Here is a 17,976-nt window from a genome sequence, read left to right on the forward strand (position 1 = left end):
CCCTGCCTCCAGCTCCTCTCCACGTCCCAACGCAGGAGAGGGCAAATCCTGCCCGAACGGGGCTTGAGCACAGCCAGTGGTGCTTGGAGAGCTTACAGGGGTGCAAAAGCCAGGGCAAGGTTCAGTGCCCCAGCTTCTGCTCTATGCAGGGTGTGGGGAAGGAGGGTGCTGCATGGGGACACCAAGTCACCAGCGGTGTCCCCGGGGGCTTCCCCCTGTGCCAGGAGGTGACGGTCGCCCTCCTCGGCTCACAGCCGAGTTTTCTGCCCCTCGTTTATTTTGTTTTCCAAGCTGTGCAGGTGAGGAAGGGCAGGGGCAGCCGAGGGGCAGGGGGAGGGCGCTTGCCTGCGCTGCCGCTCTGGGAGTTGGCTTGCGTCTGTTCTGCACCCGGTGAAAGCAAGAGGAGGAAAAATCAAAGCTCTTCCAGGAGGCAAAACGTGCATGGAGCTGAAATAACAATAGTAACAATGCAGGAGGCAGAGCTGAGGTATCCTGAAGGATCCCTGGGGGCAGAGGGAGACCCTAATGCCCAGAGCAGCTCAGCGCTGCCGGGATGGAGCTTGGGGACCTGGTGGCATCGCCGCGCTGCTGGAGACGGGGGCGCGCTCGTCCTGCGCACACGTGTGTGTGTTTGCACGGGTAAAAGCCCCAGCTCGCTGAACACAAAGGCATCCCTCCCGTGTCTGTTGGAGAGCTGCCAGCCCACCTTGCCTCTGCCCTGCCCGGGGCTAAGCCCACCCGAACCCAGGGGGACCCCCTTCGCCAAACCCAGGGGTCCCCGAGGGCAGATGGGCAGGGGACGGGCTCAGGGATGGGGTGCACTGTTAGCAGTGGGAGGATGGCACCAGCAGCAGAGGAAAGGGGTTCAGCCCTCCGTGTGCTGCTCCGTGCACATCTCTGTGATGCTTAAACAGCATCCAGGCTGGCCTTAACGAATCCAGCCTCAGCTCCCTGCTCCTGATGGCGCTGGGTTCATTGCTCCGGGCTCCGCGCCTCCTTCCCCCCTCAGGCACCTGCTGGGTGAGGTGGCCCCAATCCTGGCTGGGGTGCTGGGGTGCTGCTGGGGTGCTGCCGGGGTGCTGCCGGGGTGCTGGGGTGCTGCTCTATCCCCGGCACAGGCTCCGCTTTCCGCCAGCCGGAGCGGCGAGGTGCGAGCAAACAGAGCACAACACAAGCTGTCGCTGGCAGCTGCTGCCTCGCCCACCAGCACAGCCCCGGGAAAAGGCAGAGGCAGCCTCTTTTGGGGAGCATCCAGCAAAAATTCTCCCTGCTGAGTCCCGGACACCAGCCCCGGGAGCATCCCTGGTCCCAGCTCCAGCAGCTCCAGGCCCCTTGCTTTCCGTGGGGGGAAGGAGCAACGAGCAGGGAACGGCCCCCCCCCCCCCCCCCTTCCCAAATCCTGATCCCATGCCCTGGCAGCCAGGTCGCAGCATTTGGGGCAGTTCCCAGGGTGGGGAACAGCTCAGGGTGGGCGCCACGGGTCCTCGGTCCTTGGCAGCATGGAGGGACCCCAACCCTGCTCCTCTCCTGGGTCCCGGGTCACAGCAGAGAGCACCGGGAGGAAGAGGATGGAGTTCAGGGGGGACCGAGGGGGGGCGCAGAGACAGCCCTGCAGCGGGGACAAGCAGGGTGTGAGCACGTCTTTGTCGCTGGTGCTGGACAGAAAAGGGGTCGTGCAAAGGCCCTGTCCCTTTTTCCTCCTGGATACCTGTGTGCAGGGAGAGCCGTGCCGAGCTGTGCTGCCCTGGGAAAGGGCTCGCCTGGTCGGACACCACCTCTGTAACACGGTGCTGGGACAGGGGTGCCTGCCCTGACACCCTGGTCCTGCATCCCTGCACCCTGCTCCTGCACCCCTGCACCCTGATCCTGCCTCCCTGCTCCTGCATTCCTGAAGTTTTCTCCTCCATCCCTGCTCCTCCGTCCCTGCTCCGACATCCCTGCACCCAGCTCCTCCATCCCTGCTCCTCCACCCCTGCACCCTGCTCCTCCATCCCTGAACTCTTCTTCTCCATCCCTGCTCCTCCATCCCTGGTCCTCTGTCCCTGGTCCTCCATCCCTGAATTCTTCTTCATCCCTGCACCCTGCTCCTCCACCCCTGCTCCTCCATCCCTGAATTCTCCTTCTCCATCCCTGCTCCTCCATCCCTGCTTTTCCACCCCTGCGTCCTGCTCCTGCACCCCCGCTCCTCCGCTCCTGCACCCTCTTCCTCCGCCCCTGCACCTCCACCCCTGCTCCCCGACCCTGCACTCTTCTTCTCCACCCCAGCCCCCCCGCCCAGCACCCTGCCGCACTCTCAGCCCTTCCCCGTGCCCTCCCCTCCGCAGCCCCGTGGCCGTGACTCATGCCCTCCGCAGCACAAAACGTCTCCAACTCCGGCCACTTCTGCCTCTTGAAAGCCACAAATGCATCCGGGCTCGAGCGAGGCCATTTACTCTCCCTCCCCGCTGCCATCGCAGCTGCCAAAAATAAAATAATAAAAAAAAAAAATTAAAAAATAAAAAAAATAATAAAAAAAAGAAACCCAGAAGACCTCCTAAAAAGCAGACTGCGCTGTCTGCCTTCCGGCTGCGCTGCCGAGTCACTCCCCAGGGAGGGTTTTACTTCGTCTCGGCGGACCCACGCCGCACCGATGCTGCTTTTCTGCCCCTGCAACCAGGCTGCGAGGGCTGGTGGAGGGGAGGGCGCTGCCTCCGGGCCCCCCCTTGGGCTGTGCAGGCAGAAATGTGCCTTGTGCTGCTGCTCGAGGGGTCGTGGGTCTGCGGGGAAAGAGCTGGGGCCAAATCCTGTCCTGCCATGGGGGTGGGACAGGGGCGCCGCAGGGAGTGAGCAGGGAAATGGTTTTGTCCTGGGGGGCGCTCCGTGGATGAGCACGTCCACGGGGGTGGCTGCGAACTCCAGGGCAGCCTGGCCCTTCACATTCCCCCCGGAGGGCAGCTTGGGATGGGATGGGGTGGGGTGGGATGGGATGGGATGGGATGGGGATGGGATGGGGATGGGGATGGGGATGGGATGGGGATGGGATGGGGATGGGATGGGGATGGGATGGGATGGGGATGGGGATGGGGATGGGGATGGGGATGGGATGGGGATGGGGATGGGATGGGGCTGGGATTGGGATGGGATGGGGATGGGATGTGGATGGTGATGGGGATGGGGATGGGATGGGGATGGGATGGGGATGGGGATGGGATGGGGATGGGGATGGGGATGGGATGGGGATGGGATGGGGATGGGATTGGGATGGGGATGGGGCTGGGATGGGGCTGGGACTGGGATGGGGCTGGGATTGGGATGGGATGGGGATGGGATGGGATGGGGATGGGATTGGGATGGGGATGAGGATGGGATGGGGCTGGGATTGGGATGGGATGGGATGTGGATGGGGATGGGGATGGAGATGGGATGGGGATGAGGATGGGATGGGGATGGGGATGGGATGGGGATGGGATGGGGATGGGGATGGGGATGGGGATGGGATGGGATGGGGATGGGATTGGGATGGGGATGAGGATGGGATGGGGCTGGGACTGGGATGGGGCTGGGATTGAGATGGGATGGGGATGGGATGTGGATGGGGATGGGATGGGATGGGATGGGATGGGATGGGATGGGATGGGATGGGATGGGGTGGGATGGTGGGGACAGGATGGTGGAGACGGGATGGTGGGAATGGGGATGGGATGGGACAGGATAGTGGGCTTGAGATGGTGGAAATGGGATGGTGAGGATGGGGGTGGGAGGGACAGGGTGGTGGGGGATGAGATGGAGGGAATGGGATGGTTGGGATGAGGATGGGAGGGACAGGATGGTGGGCTTGGAATTGTGGGGAAAGGGTGGTGGTCTTGGGATGGTGGTGATGGGGAAGGAAGAGACAGGATGGCAGGGTGCCCTGCACCCCTGCTCGCCCCTGCCGTCACAGCAGCTCCCGAAATCATCGCCCCCCCCCCCCCCCCCCCCATCCATCTCCACTCAGCACCAGCGGGTGGCTCGGTTCCCTGACGTGATCGCAGCCAAGACGAAGGGTTCCCGACCTGCCTTCTGCCCCCACAGTGGCGGGGTGGCTGCAGTCCCTGAGGACGTGACACGGGTCTGGGGGGGGGACACGACCACCCCCTCTCCCCAGCATCCCACCAGGGCAGCCAACCCATGGGGTAGGGCGCAGGGACCCCCCCCCAACACCCCTCCCCTCCCGTGTGCCCCCAAAACAAACCCTGCCCGGGCAAGAGCCGCGTGATCCCTGAAAAACCCCAATGAAAACACCAAAACGCTCGTCCGTGCCATCTGGAGCAAAAGAAAATGGAATTTTAATTAAAAACTCATGAGCTGGTTGCTATAAATACACCGCCTCGCTGCGAGCCGTTCACCCGTCGGGAACACCGAGGGCTCAGCCGGAGGAGTCGGGCTGTGCCGCGAGCGCTCGGGGATTTTGGGGGGCTTGGACCCCTCCTCTGGGGGCCGTGGCCAAGTGCTCATGTGGGAGCACCAGTCTCGGGCATGCAGCTGCCCCTGGGGAAGGAGAAAGTTCTGGTAACGGAGCCCAAAGTGCCCCAAAAAGTGCTCCTCCAGGCTCTGGGGGTGCCTGGCAAGGGAAGCTGTTAACCCTGAAACCTAATGATGGATGTACAGAAGAAACAGGAAAGGAAAAGCTCCCTGGCAGCAGCACTGAGTTGGAACAGAAATGTTTCTGGCCCAGGATCTTGTCTCCGTTTGTGGAGAAGAGGCACAGCCCCAGGCTGGGATGGGGCAGAGCAGCCAGCCCCTGTCTGGGCACTTGTATCAGGAGTTTGTGGTGTCCCAAAGCACCTCAAGTGCTGCTTTCAGTAGCCGCGGAGGGACCTTTGCAGGGGGAATTTGCCCATTCCCCTGTGGCTCCCACGACCTCTGGTTCCACCCAACACTTAAATGCCACCTGGGATTTACCCCCCTTGAACTTGAGCTCCGGAGGATCCAAAATCTGCCTGGGCAGACGTGCCCACCTCCTCCAGCGGGGAGACATCTCACAGGGCAATGAGCAGCAAGGCTGGCAGAAGGGACCTCAGATCCCACACCCGGCAAATCTTACCCAAAAACGAGCCCAGGCTGAGCGAGCCCTGTGCCCCAGCTGGGTGGGATGCTCCTACAGAAGGTCTTGCCCTCGTTCCTGCCCGATCCCACCCAGCGCGGGCTGACCCCGAGGAGCGCGGCGATGGAACAAGCGGGTTTTTATAGTTTGACGGGCGAAACATTTTCCTGGCAGCAGCTCGCCTGCGCTGGCACTCGCTGACGAGCACTGCTGCTAAATCACCGAGCTTCTGCTGCCCCCTGACCCCGGCCCCGGGGGGAGGCTGTGAGGGACGAGGTCTCCTGGGGGCCGCGGTGCGGGAGGAGCGGGTCCTGCGGGCCCCTTGGGGAGCTCCCAAAGCACCTCCGTCAGGGGTTAGTGGGTGACACTGGTGGTAGGGGACGGCTGGACCGGCTGATCTTGGAGGTTTTTTCCATCCTTAATGAATTTATTCCACGATCAGCGGGCTCCAAAGGGGTGCAGCATGACCTAGGAAGGGAGGTGGGAGCACAGGATGTGTTCAGCTGCACGGGGGCGCTTCACATGGGTGCAGAGCATTTAGCTGGCCACAGGGCAACAAGGACAATCCAGATCTATATTTAAGTGGATCACACAAAGCTGAGATGCTCAGCTCAAAGCGGGGCAAGGGGAGACTCCTCCAAAATGCTCCGGACCGTCCTCAGGTCCCGCGCCCCAGTTGGAGAGCCGAGGGACCCGCACCGTGTTTTCAGCATCACGCACACCGGCAGCTTGGACACGAGGTCAGACCCAGCAAAGAGCTGGAAGCCACCAGAAAACCTCCCGAGCACGTCTTGGGCTTCACGTGAAGCACGTACCTCTGCTGCCCCGAAAAGACAGAACCAGGAACGCTAATAAAATAGCAGCAATGTAAATAGCGAGCGCTGCAGTCAAAACAAGGAGCCCCACGCCTGCACTCGCTGCAAGCAGCGCGCCAGGTCACAGCCCCGGGCTCACAAAGGGGCTGGGGGGCCGGGAGGGCTCTGCAAGCCACCGATGGCCCCAACAGGGACAGGGACAGGGACACGGGTGGCACCAGCCGCTCCCCATGGCCGAGTCACCTCCGGGATGCAGGCGGCGATGTCCGGAGGGACCCCGGCTCCCAGCACCGCGGGGAGGAGGCTGCAGCACGGTGCTGCTCACCTTCTAATCCCATTCCTCAAATCTTGCTGTATGTTTTCACGACAACCTGGGATTTCAGCTCCCTTCCTTGTGCCAAGCCCCTGTCTGGCTCCAGCCCTGGATGACCTCCGGAGCTGACCCTCTGCAGGGCGCAGGATCTGTGCGGCCGCGGCAGCGCATCCCCCCGGCACAGCCCTCGGGGGACCGGCAGCAGTGCACCCCTCACTGGGGACAGCCCAGCACGGGGTCCCCAGGGTGCTGCCGGGCCTGCTCAGCAGCTCATCCTCGCTCAGACAGCCAGGGATTGCACTGAAATTCCTGGGACAGGCAGGGAGAGATGGGGTCAGCACCATGTCCTGCACCAGCTGGGTGCTGGGTCTGAGCAGCCGAGGGCTGGCGGTGCCGCAGGTGAGTCACAGGGAAATACGAAATTAAAATCTGTAATCAGCTTGCCCTGCTGGGGTCAGCGGCTGGGAGCCATGGGCTGCCAGGAGGAAATAGAAACATCTGCTTTTGGCTTGTAAAGGAGGGGAAAAAATGAAGAGGAGAGGGATTGTTTGGGAACGTGGCATGAATCACCGGGTACAAATGGAGAGTGCTTTCCTGGCGGCCAGAAAAGCAAAGGGGTGAATGCAGCCTGCTGGGAGCTGGGGAGCTCAGTGGTCTGTGTGGCGAGAGGGGCTGTGAACCCTAGGGGTAAAACCCTCTTCTTGTCCCGAGTGCCCTCAGAATGGTTGGGGCTGGGAGGGACTGCTGGAGGTCCCCTGGTCCAGCCCTGGCACATCCTTGTTATCCTGGCCTTGAAACCCCGCCGTGAGCAACCTCGGGTGCTCCAGGCCAGTTTTTTGCTCTTATTTTAGAAGAAAAAACACTCTACCTTGCACCTCCCTTCTGCATTTCAAGCCTGGGCTTTCCTGCTGGCCATGAGACCACGCGATATTCCTATTTTCAGACAAATTTTGCATATCTGAAAACCACGGTTGTGCCTCCTGGGCACCACACGAGAGCAACTCCCGCCCCTTTTTGGGACTGCCGGAGGTGATCAGAGCGAAGGCACCGGTGAAGCCGGGTGGGGTCTCAGTGCATCAGCACCAGTGACTGCAGAGGAACACAGGGCTCAGCACCACGAGGGCACCCGAGCTCCCCGCCGCCGCAGGCACCGTTGCTTGAAGCAAGCACAGGAGTGCCCGAGAGCCACCAGCGCCTGGTACACGACAGCAGAGGAACGAGCTCAGAGCACGTCCGATTTCCTCCGGAGAGCAGAAACAACCCCTGACAGGCGAGGGAACGGCACGGTCCCCAGCTGCTGCCCTCCGTGAGGATGTGACGGGCCCCAGCGCGCATCCTGCAGCCCCTCGGCACTGTGAGGCCACCATCCCCAGAGGCCACGGGGACCTTGCACTGTCCCCTACAGCCCCAGCACAAATAATAATGGATCCCAAAGCCCCCCGGGAGGCAAGGCCAGGGGATGCCAGGCGCTGTCCCCCCCCCCCCCACACACACCTGCCCGTTTCTGGCTGCATCAAGCGCAGGAAATTGGCTGCGGGCGCGGTGCAGAGGCACAGCTGCGTTTCGGGGGCCTGGGCGAGGCTGATTGCATTACACCGCGGCCAGCCTGTGCCCAGAGGAGCCTGGGGAGCAAGGGGGAGCAGGAGGGGAGCGGGCAGCGCAGATCTGCAGCTCCACAGCTCCACGTCCCAGCCCGGGAGCAGCAGGGGCAGAGCACCGGCAGCGCGCTGCTTCGCCAGGCAGGGTGAATGGGGGGGCTGCTCCCGGCCGGTGCCTTGCCTGCCTTCCCCGAGTGTTTCGTTACCCGCTTCTCTAATCCGTGTTTTCTTGGCGTGCCCACAAAGCTGGGGCTGCAGTTTGGTGTTTTCCCACCTAATTACACAAAATAAATGAACGAAACCAGCACCCAGCAGGTAGCAGGCGCCGTGCCGGCGAGGAAGCTGCTGGGAGCGCAGCCTCTTTGCCTGCCTGCACTTCTCCAAGAGACTTTTGCCATTTGGGGACCAGGAAACCCATGCTCTGAAGCACGAGGTGCTCCTCCTCAGAGCCAGGAGGTTTCACCTCCCAGCCAAGGTTTTTGCAGATAAAGCCCCTGCTCCTGCAGCCGGTGCATCCCACGGACCCAACCCAGCGCCTGCTGTGCTGAGTCCTGGGGGGCTCCATCCCCCCTCCACCCCAAAACAGACCTGTCTACAGGCCCACACGTGGATCCTCTATGGGGAGGAGACCCCCATCCCCATCAGCTGCCTCATCTCTTCCCCAAAACGCATCCCCCAGCTGCTCCATCGCACCAGCAGACTGCGTGTTACAGCCCCAGGACGCTCTTCCTCCCTCTGATGGAAGCTGCCCGTGCACGGGGGGGCTCCCATCCCAGTAGGATTGCCCTAGTGAGGGGCAGAGACCCCCCCCTGCTGCCCCGATAAGGGTTTTTGCAGTGCGATGGTGATTTATCCCCATGAAAGGGCCAGCACCAGCAGAGGCAGCCCCCGGAGGGCGAGCGCCCACCCGCGCGCACCCACGTTGGGGAGCCTCCCGTCCCCCCCGCCAGAGGCTGGCCTCCCTTTCCTCCCGCATTGTCTCGACGGGAAGGGATCTGAATAATACAGCGCAAACAGCTATTTTAAGGGGAACAACCTAATGCGCAAAAAAGCCCGCGTTTCTGCCAAAATGGCCTCACAATGCGGCGGAGCGCTCAGCTCCTGACACGGGGCCCCATGCCCAAGTTAGGCGAAACTATTCGCCATCGGCCGCCGGTGCCTCGGGGCTTTTCCCAACCCACCCCAAAAGCCTGTCACCGTGGTGGTGGCCCCGTAGGGACGCGGCGCCGTCCCCTCCGTGCCACCCCATTGCCACGGGTCCGCAGCCCTTCGCCTGGGTAGCGGAGCAGCCGAGGGAGCCATCAAATATTCATGATGCCTCCCATTTGCAGGGCTGCGGTCGGCACGGGGGCGGCTGCGGCTCTGCGTCTCCTCCAGGGTCCTGCAGGAGATCGATGGCAGCGCAGGGAACAAAGCTGGGGCCGTCCCCCTGCCCTTGTCCCTGTCCCCGTGTCCCCATCCCCGTGCCATCGTCCCCGTCCTCGTGCCATCGTCCCCGTCCCTGTGCCCTTGTCCCCGTCCCAGTGCCCTTGTCCCCATCCTCGTGCCATTGTCCCCGTCCCCGTGCCATCATCCCCGTCCTCGTGCCATCGTCCCCGTCGCAGTGCCCTTGTCCCCGTCCCAGTGCCCTTGTCCCCGTCCTCATGCCATTGTCCCCATCCCCGTGACCTTGTCCCCATCCCCGTGACCTTGTCCCCGTCCCCATGCCATTGTCCCCGTCCCCATGCCATTGTCCCTGTCCCCATGTCCTTGTCCCCGTCCCCATGCCATCATCCCCATCCCCGTGCCATTGTCCCCGTGCCCTTGTCCCCATCCCCATGCCCTTGTCCCCATCCTGTCATCAGGGACGCATCGGTCCCACAGTTTGCCATCGCCCCTGTGCCAGGGTGGTCTCATGGTTTTAGGTGCAGGAATGTCCCGTGGCAAAGCCCCCCGGGACTATGGAGACCCAGCACCAGGCTCCCCAAAAGCCCAGCCCCAGCTGGGGCTCATGGCATGGGAAAGGGAGCAGAAACCCTTCAGGATCCTGCCCTGAACACTTTCTGGTGTCCCCGCTGGTGCCACCACACTCCGAGCCACCTTCAGAGCAGGGCTGCTGAAAATAACCTCGGTGCGTGGCGGCAGCTGAAGCCTCCTTCCCCTGATTTACTGCATCTCCAGCTGCATCCCCGGGCACCGCAGCTGCACGGTGCTGAGCCCTGAGAGCGCCCAGGCTGGTCCCAGTCCCTAATGACCCGGCTGAGGTTAATTAGTGCCTGCAGGAGCCATGGGGAGCAGAGGCAGCGGGTCACGGGGCAACATCACCCACCTTTATGAGAGGTTTGGGTTTTTCCTCCGTTTTTCAGCATTGTGAGAGCATCACCAGCGTGTTCTGCTTGCGACTTTTATTGAAAATCCCATCATGTTGTGCTTCCTGGGGTGTTTTATTTTTTTATGCTTGCCGTCTGCCAGCATCTGCTCTCCCCAGCCCCTGCTCTCGCTGCTGAGCGTTTGGATGGGGAATAAAAACACCAGGTAGGGGATAAATAATTCATGGGGCAGGTTACCGAGTGTGGCAGGGACCGAAAAAAAACCACTTTTTTGGCCAAACTGTGCCCCTGGCACCCTGCTCCCTGCATCGCCAGGGCTGGGAGCACGGTGTGCCTGGTGCCACCGGTGTGCCACGTTGCGTCCAGCCTCATCCTGAGGCTCAGGATTGCTGGCAGGGAAAAGGGAGAGGGAGACAAATCAGCTGGCAGGGCTGGATGGGTGCTTGGGGGAGACAGAGCACTCTTCCTCTTCCTCTCCCTCTTCCTCCTCCTCCTCCTCCTCCTTCCCCATCACTTTCTGCTGCAGTGACCCAGGGTGGTGAGAGCACGCCTCAACCAGTTGAAAAATGAGGGAAAACCCCACAAAATTCAAATCCAATCTAAGCTCCTTTCTGCCATTCAGCCCTGGGCAAAATCCCTGGTGCCTCCTCCGGGGCTGGTGGCACCCCTGGGTGCTGTGGGGGCACATGGATCCTGACCCGGAGGAGAATGGGACACGGGGGACACCTGGGGTGGCCTCATCCTGCCCCAAGGGTGTCCGAGCCCCCCAGCTCCCACCCCTGAGAGCAAGCAGCTCGTTAGTGATGCCTAATTGCTGTCCTGCCAAGTTTTTTTTTTTAGCCCCTAAGCCAGGGGTGGATTTATTTACCAGGTCTGACCTCGGGGGCTTCAGCTGGGGTTTCCCTTCGGCATTTTGGTTTTATTTTCATCGTTTTTGGGGTGGTGTGAGGTGAGACCAGAACAGGTCCCCACCTGCGTGCAGGGGGTGAAGCCCCCCGGTTCCACCCTTCTTGCTGGGCCCCCCCTGCCCCTCACCGTCCCTCCTCCTCCTCCCCCAGGACCTGTTTTTTTATTTCGGTCGGGGCTGGAGGAGGGAAGGGGCGAGCAGGATACGTGCGGGCCGTGCCTGCCCACCGCAGTCACAGGCTCGTTTTAGCTCGGCCGAGGTGCCAGGGCATTGTCAGCAAGGAGAAAGGGACAGCGAGGGGACAAGGGCTGGCTGCTGCGGGGTGGCCGAGAGGTTTTGTGCAGGAACCTGCCCCACACGGGGGCTGTCCCCTCCGTGCCCCCTCCGTCCCTGCTGCCTTAACCAGGGCAGAGCAGCACAGGGCTGTCTGCAGCTCGGGACGTGCCTGGAGCTGGGATGGATGGGCGCAGGAGCTGGGGGTGGGATGCTCAGCATCCTGGTGCTCAGCTCCCAGCACCGATCCTGCCCTGATCCCCTGAGACCCTGCCCCAAAGCGAGTGATGCTGCAGCCCTCGAGCAGCCACACAACTAAAAAGAGCATTCTTTTTTTTTTTTTGCTCCATCCTTGGGAAATCTGCCCCAAAATTTAGGGCTGCAGTGCCGAAGGCTTTTATTTTATTTTTTATCCTAAGCAACACAATCTGCCAGGTCCTGCACGCGGGGGCTTACCCAGCTGCTGCTGCTTGTCTCGCCGGCACCAAGGGACAAAAAAAGGGTCACAGCCATGAAACAGGACACCAGCAGGACACCCGGTGTGCCCCGGGCAGGGAGGAGCTGGAGTGGGAATAAACCCCCGTGGGGCAGCCAGGGCACGGCACGCTGCCCAGTGCTCCCAGCATCCCGGCCCCAGGGCTGGGCTTGGCACCTCCGAGGCAAGGAGCGATGTCTTAGGAAGGGAAATTAAAAATCAACCTCTTCCCAGCAAGGCACTGGTGTTTATCCTTGTCGGGTGTCAGCCTGGGTCTGTCGCTGGTCTCGGGACTCTTCTGCCAAGGGAAAAGAGAGAGAAGAGTTTGTTGGGTGGTGGAGCTCGGGCACCCAAGGCTCTGGTTTGGCACCCGGGAGCACCTCGGATAACACGTTTCCATCTTTATTACTGCAGGGGAGCGTCTTAAGCAGCGACTTGCATTTGACCCATGTTCAAACGGCTCCTTGCGGGGCTCCGTGGGTGTGAATGAGCCCCAGGGCCACGAGCTGCCCGGAGCTGGCATCGCCCCGTGCCCCCCAGCCCTGCTGCTCCGCTGATGCCAACGGAGCCTGGGGGAAGCACCAGCATTTATCCGCGCGGTGTTTAACTCTGCACGTCTGTGCCTGCACGCGGCTGGTCCCTCCGGCTGCTCGTTATCCTGTTGACCCTATTTAGTGGGATCTTGCTTCCTCGTTCATCATCCGGAGCCTGCGCTGGCTTCGTTGCGGCCGTGGGGAGTGCGAGCGGCTCTGCTCCTGCCTGTGCCAGGAGGCTCAGCCTCCCTCGGAGGCCAGATTGCCCGGCCACAGCACCCCAGCTCCTTCCAAATTAATTTCTCCAGCCCTTCGGACTAGGTCCGAAGTAGCAGCCTTCCCGTGGGAAGCAGAGATAAGTGATTACAGAACCCTCCACGCTGCCAGCCGCCTCCGTGCCCGTCACCTAAGAGCCAAGAGCTGGGTGAGCAAAGGGATGAGAAGCATCCTTCGTCCTCCCTGGCTGATTCCTGCCAGGCAAAGCCCTCGGAGGGCTGGGACAAGCATCTCCCCAAGAGCTGGACCCTCCAGCAGCCGGGGGGGGCAGCCTGGCTGTGCCCCCGGGCGGCGCAGGCAGCAGCCGGTGGGGGGGCAGAGGCAGGGACAGCACGCCCTGCTATCAGCCCAGCCAGGTGTCTGATGGAAAGCTGCGCTTGCCACAGCAGGTCCCCAAAATGCAATTAGTGCCCTTAAAACAGCAGTCCTGTGCAGCTCCAGCTTCCAAGGGCAGCGTGGATGGCAAGGCTTGGCTGGCTGGATGGATGGGGGGAGCCTGCAGATAGCGCCCCGGCGGTGACACTGGAGAGGTTTGCAGGGGGAAGGAAGGTTTTGGGGAGCTCAGAGCAGGGATATCACAGCCCACATCTGCTTTGGAGCTGCTGGAGGATGGCAGGAGAGGGGCTGAGGCCACCCAGCCATGCAGAGAGCATCTCGGTTTGTCCTGGGGCTGCCCCCATCCTGCCCCCTCCACCTCTCCCCCCGTGCACCCCTTTCCCCCTGCGGATGGGGGCACAGCTCGGGTGTGGGGCAGGCAGGAGGGATCGAGGTCCACATCTCCCTTTGGATGGAAGAAAATCAGGGCACAAATTGTTCGTCAGCTGCTTTCCCCTCCGCTCCCCACCCCGTGTTAAAACCCCTCTGTTCCTTCCCCTTCCCACAGCAGAGCGCACCGGGCCAGCTTTTCATGGCTCTAATTGCAGCTCTGCTCCGTGTCAGGCTCTTGGCTGCTCTCAAGGATCACGAGGAATTGATTTTTTTTTTTTTTTTTTTTGCCTTTGAAGCACTCAAAAGGCTTATTTTTAAATTCTGCTTTCCTCTATAGCATCCCATTTTTCTTCCTGCAGAATTTAGATCCTCGGACAAACAAGATCCCTGCATGGATAATAAATATTCCTGACCCCATCTGAGCCCTTCGTGGTGGGTTTGTAGTGCACTGGCTCCTGTCTGGCTGCACAGGGAGAACAATTAACACCGTGCTGCAGAAACCTGGCCATCAGTGCAGGAAGATAAAAAGGGCTGCGAGATCCAGACGTTAAAAAAGAAGTTTAAATACCCAAAGACTGGCTGCGTGACCTGGTGCCGTTTGGGCACATTTGGGTCCCAAAGGTCCCAAAGCTGCTGCTCGGGGGGCAGGACCAGGCTGGCAGCGGGCAGGAGGTGAGGCTCGTTAATTTTTGCCTCCCCGCGGTGAGGGTGAGAGTGTTTTATGCTACAGGACCTCGTGCCCAGGTTTGCCCTTGGGTGGTTTCCCAGCACGGGATGCTTTGGTTGAGGCAGTTTTGAGCTTGGTAAGGCCGCAGATAAATGAATTGCTGCCGGGCAGCAGGGGTGCTACACAACTTCGGGATGTCCTACAGCCCCACTGCCTTCCTGCACGCATGTCCTGCTGGGGTGGGTCAGACCACCATCCCCCAGGCTCCTGGGGCCAACAGACCCCAGCCTCACCCACCCTTCTTGTGGGTAATTTGGCCCCAGAGCGGCAGTGATGGAGCACACTGGGGCCGTGGGGAGGCGAGGACTGGAAGGAGGATGGAGCTGGAGGAGGTGGCGAGGAGCAGGATTCCCCTCCCCAAGACCACGAGCTGCAGCGACATCTCAGCGTGGTTTGGTTTTAGTGTCTCCTTCTCTTTCTCTGTCTCTTTTTGCAGCAAAGACACACCTAACACGTACAAAGGAGGCATCCTGCGGACTGGTTTCATACTGGTCTTCTCTCTTCCCCAGGGCCAGGAGAAGAGCATCCTGGTGCAGGACAGAGGCTGCGGCACTGGGTTTGTGCCCAGGGCTGGGACACTTCTCAGGGTCCCACACTCCTCGGGTCCCTATCCCCTCCACGGGACCTGTTGGAGCCTGGTTTACTCCTTCCACCCACCTCGTCTGGGGCTTTGTGGATGTTGGCGGTCGGCAGCAGCGCTGTTGGCACCAGGAGGGGCTCCAATCCCTTTCCCACTTTTCCAGCCCCATGCATCTGAAGAGGGCTGGGAGCTTTTGAGGAAGCTCCGGGACTTCTGGTACTGATGCAGGACTCTTGGTGTCACGTTGGAGCCACGTCCAGCCTCTGCCTGCTCGAAAGCCTTGAGTGAAGCTGGGATGCAGAGCCTGGACCCCATCCAACCCGAACATGGACCTTTGCATAAGAGGTCTGGAGAGCAGAAGGCGCTGGCCTGGAGAAGATACCCCACGCTGTGTCCCACCAGCTCTGGTCATGTCCCAGCCCCCATCCCAGGCTGCCTTTAACCTTGGGTTTCACCTCGGTGGCCTCTTTGCATTCTTGCACACAGGGCAGCGTTGCCCACTCCTCTTTGATCTGGTCTCCCAAGCACCACGGTAAAGTTTGCTTCGCAAACCAATCGATAATAAGCTATCTGAGCGGTGTTGTGTTGGGGTAATAGCATTAGAGAGTCCGGGGGGAATTAAGGAAATAACAACTGGCTTTATTAAGGAGCTTAATTAAATTACAGAGGCAGGATGGTTTAAGCTCCAGTCCCAAGCTCTCGGGGCGGGATGCTCAGCGGCAGCAGCGAGCACACAGCCCGAACCCTCGCAGGACTCCCTGGAAAACTGCAGCACGGGGTGGTAATTCGGATCGAGGTTTCCATGAACAAGTGAGCCTGCAAAATGCTTGCACCCACCTGGGTGCACAGCTGAACAAAGGCAGGACCAGGACACACCTGGGACGAAGGCAGCCTGCATCCAGTGCAGCTTCGGGCATGCGGTGGCCACGAGGATGCTGGTGGCAGAACAAGGGGGGGCATCTGGCAGGTCCCAGCACCCACGCAAAGCCCTGGGCTCATTCTCCCTCAGAGGCCAAACAACAACGAGGAGGCTGCTTTGTCTCCAGGACACCGGGGGGAGAGCTGGAACGCTCGCCCTGAACAGCAGCAGTGTCATAAACACGTAGCAGGAGCGGCGAGGGACATCTGCCTAAGACGCGTAATTGAATTTTATGGCAGCGAGTGGATTAAGGGATCTGCAACAGGAGTTTTGAAATCATAACAGTGCAAGGCGAGGGACGTTGCACAACCTGGCTCAGCTGCGGGTCATGGAGATGAATAGATTAATCCCGGGAGGGCAGGAGCCGAAATACCCGGGAGGCAGCAAGTGGGGATCGCATGTGTGCAGCTTGAACTGCAATGCCTGCCTTCCTGCCTCTGCGAGGGTTATAGAAAAAAAATGTGGGGCCATCCGAGCCTTTTTCTGCCTCTTTTGGCGAGGTTTGCCAGCGCCCTTTGAGAGCCAGAGACCTGAGACCTTTTGGGGATGGAGATGCCTCATGTCTCATCGCAACTACACGATCAGGTGTAGGGGCGACCAGGGCAGGTCGCCCCTGCCCTGGATGCTGCCCCCAAGCACAACCAGGGCGCACGGGGCTGATATTTCTGGTCGCCAGACACTCCTGGCAGCCAGAGGAAGGTCTCAGATATTGCATAAAGGAGCCAGATGCTCTTGCGGACCACCGTGCTGAGCAGAGATAGAGGACCCTCGGATGAGTCCGGCTCTGTTCTGACCCCACGTACGGGTCTGACATCTTGTAGTGACATCCCTGGTGCCACGCAGTGACAGGCACCACGTGCGGCACTTCCCTGTTTGCTTTCGAAGCCTCTTATCTTTCCCCCAGGTTGAAAGTCCAGCCGCTTCGGATGGCACCGGGGCGTGCATCTGCCAGGTAATTCACCCGGATCAAAGTGCTGGCTGCAGGATGGGAAAGGTAACCGTGAGCGATAAGGGGGCTGAGACAGGAGCCCTCCCCATAAATGAGCATAAATGAGCACCACGGGTGGGGCGAGGGGGGCAGGTTGTCTCGGTGTCAGTGTAAGAATGAGCGGAGATAAGCCGCAAACAATTAAATGAAGGCTGTGAGTTACATGGCACTCGTAATGTGAGCCTGGACATGTTCAGCCCGGGCTCCTCTCCCCCAAATCTGCCCCCGCTGATGCCAGCAGGGATGGCACAGGACAAGCCCCTAGGAGCAGGGGGTCACCTCGTGTCTCCTCCACCTCTCCCTCCCTGAAACACAGTAAAAACACGGGCAAAACATCGCTGTGCCCCAGCTCCCAGACATCTGCTGCTGGTGGCTGCTGGGGACAAAGAACATCCCACGTGGACCTTCCTCCCACCCCATCCGTCCTTCTCTTCCTCGGTGCAAAAGGGGCCTTCCGAGGTGGTCTTGGATCTTCCTGCGTCACAAGGCACACCAGCAGTCTTTATTAAGGGTCCCTGAAAGGGGTCCCTCATGCCTTAAACTTATTTATTTTTGGGAAAGGAGGGCCTGCATCAGTCTGCGGTGCCGGAGGGCGAAGCAGTTTCTGCAGCTGGCCTCACAGCTCCCAGGTGGTCATGGCACAGGGAGGCTGTCTTTCTCTTCTGGCAGGACGGATCTGGAAAAAGGGCCTCAAAAATAGGGCCTGAATTAGTTCTGGTTCTGGAGATGGGGTGGGGCGAGATGAAATGGGATGAGACGAGATGGGGTGAGGTGGGGTGGTAAGGTGAGAGGGTGAGAGGAGACGGTGCTGGGGATCACAGGACCCTCGGGCAGATGACCCCATGGGCTCATGCCATCCCTTAACACACACACTCAAACCCCAAAGAGACGGAATCTGCAACAGCCAAACGAGGCAGCTGGGAAGCAAAACCCCAAACCGGAGCTGGAGCAGGGGAAGGACCCCCAGTCCCGAGGGATGTCCCAGCTCCCCCAGGCACCTGCAGGACACCCAGCCAAACACACCGAACCAGGAATTCCTGCCCAGCAGGACCAAGCGGGTGAGATAACTGAATTCTGAAGCAAATTTTTGTCCTGGTCCCATTTCCCCCTGGTTTCCCCTCGGTGAGCGGCAGCTCCTGCGCTCAGCGCCCAGCAGGCAGGAGCGATGTCTTCCCTCTGCTGCCTTCTGGAGCCCTGCTTCGATAAAGAGGGGAATTTAATTGCTTCGTTACCAAATACTGGATGACAAAATAATAGCCCTGCACAGTTTCATTCTCCTGAATGAAAACATCTCAGGGAAGCTGCGATCTATTTCATTTTTTTCTCTCGCACTCCTCGGCGGCTCATACATCTGCCCAACAACAATCTAATTAGGAGTGTCCTCGCTCCCTTTCACACACACAGAGGAGCAGCAAAACAGAAAGAGAACAGCAGTTGTACGAAATTATCTCATCCCAGCCTCTTCTGAGAGGGAGAGGACCAAGAGGGTGTTC

The sequence above is a fragment of the Cygnus atratus genome, chromosome 3, assembly GCF_013377495.2.
Source record: "Cygnus atratus isolate AKBS03 ecotype Queensland, Australia chromosome 3, CAtr_DNAZoo_HiC_assembly, whole genome shotgun sequence".
In the NCBI taxonomy this organism is placed as follows: domain Eukaryota; kingdom Metazoa; phylum Chordata; class Aves; order Anseriformes; family Anatidae; genus Cygnus; species Cygnus atratus.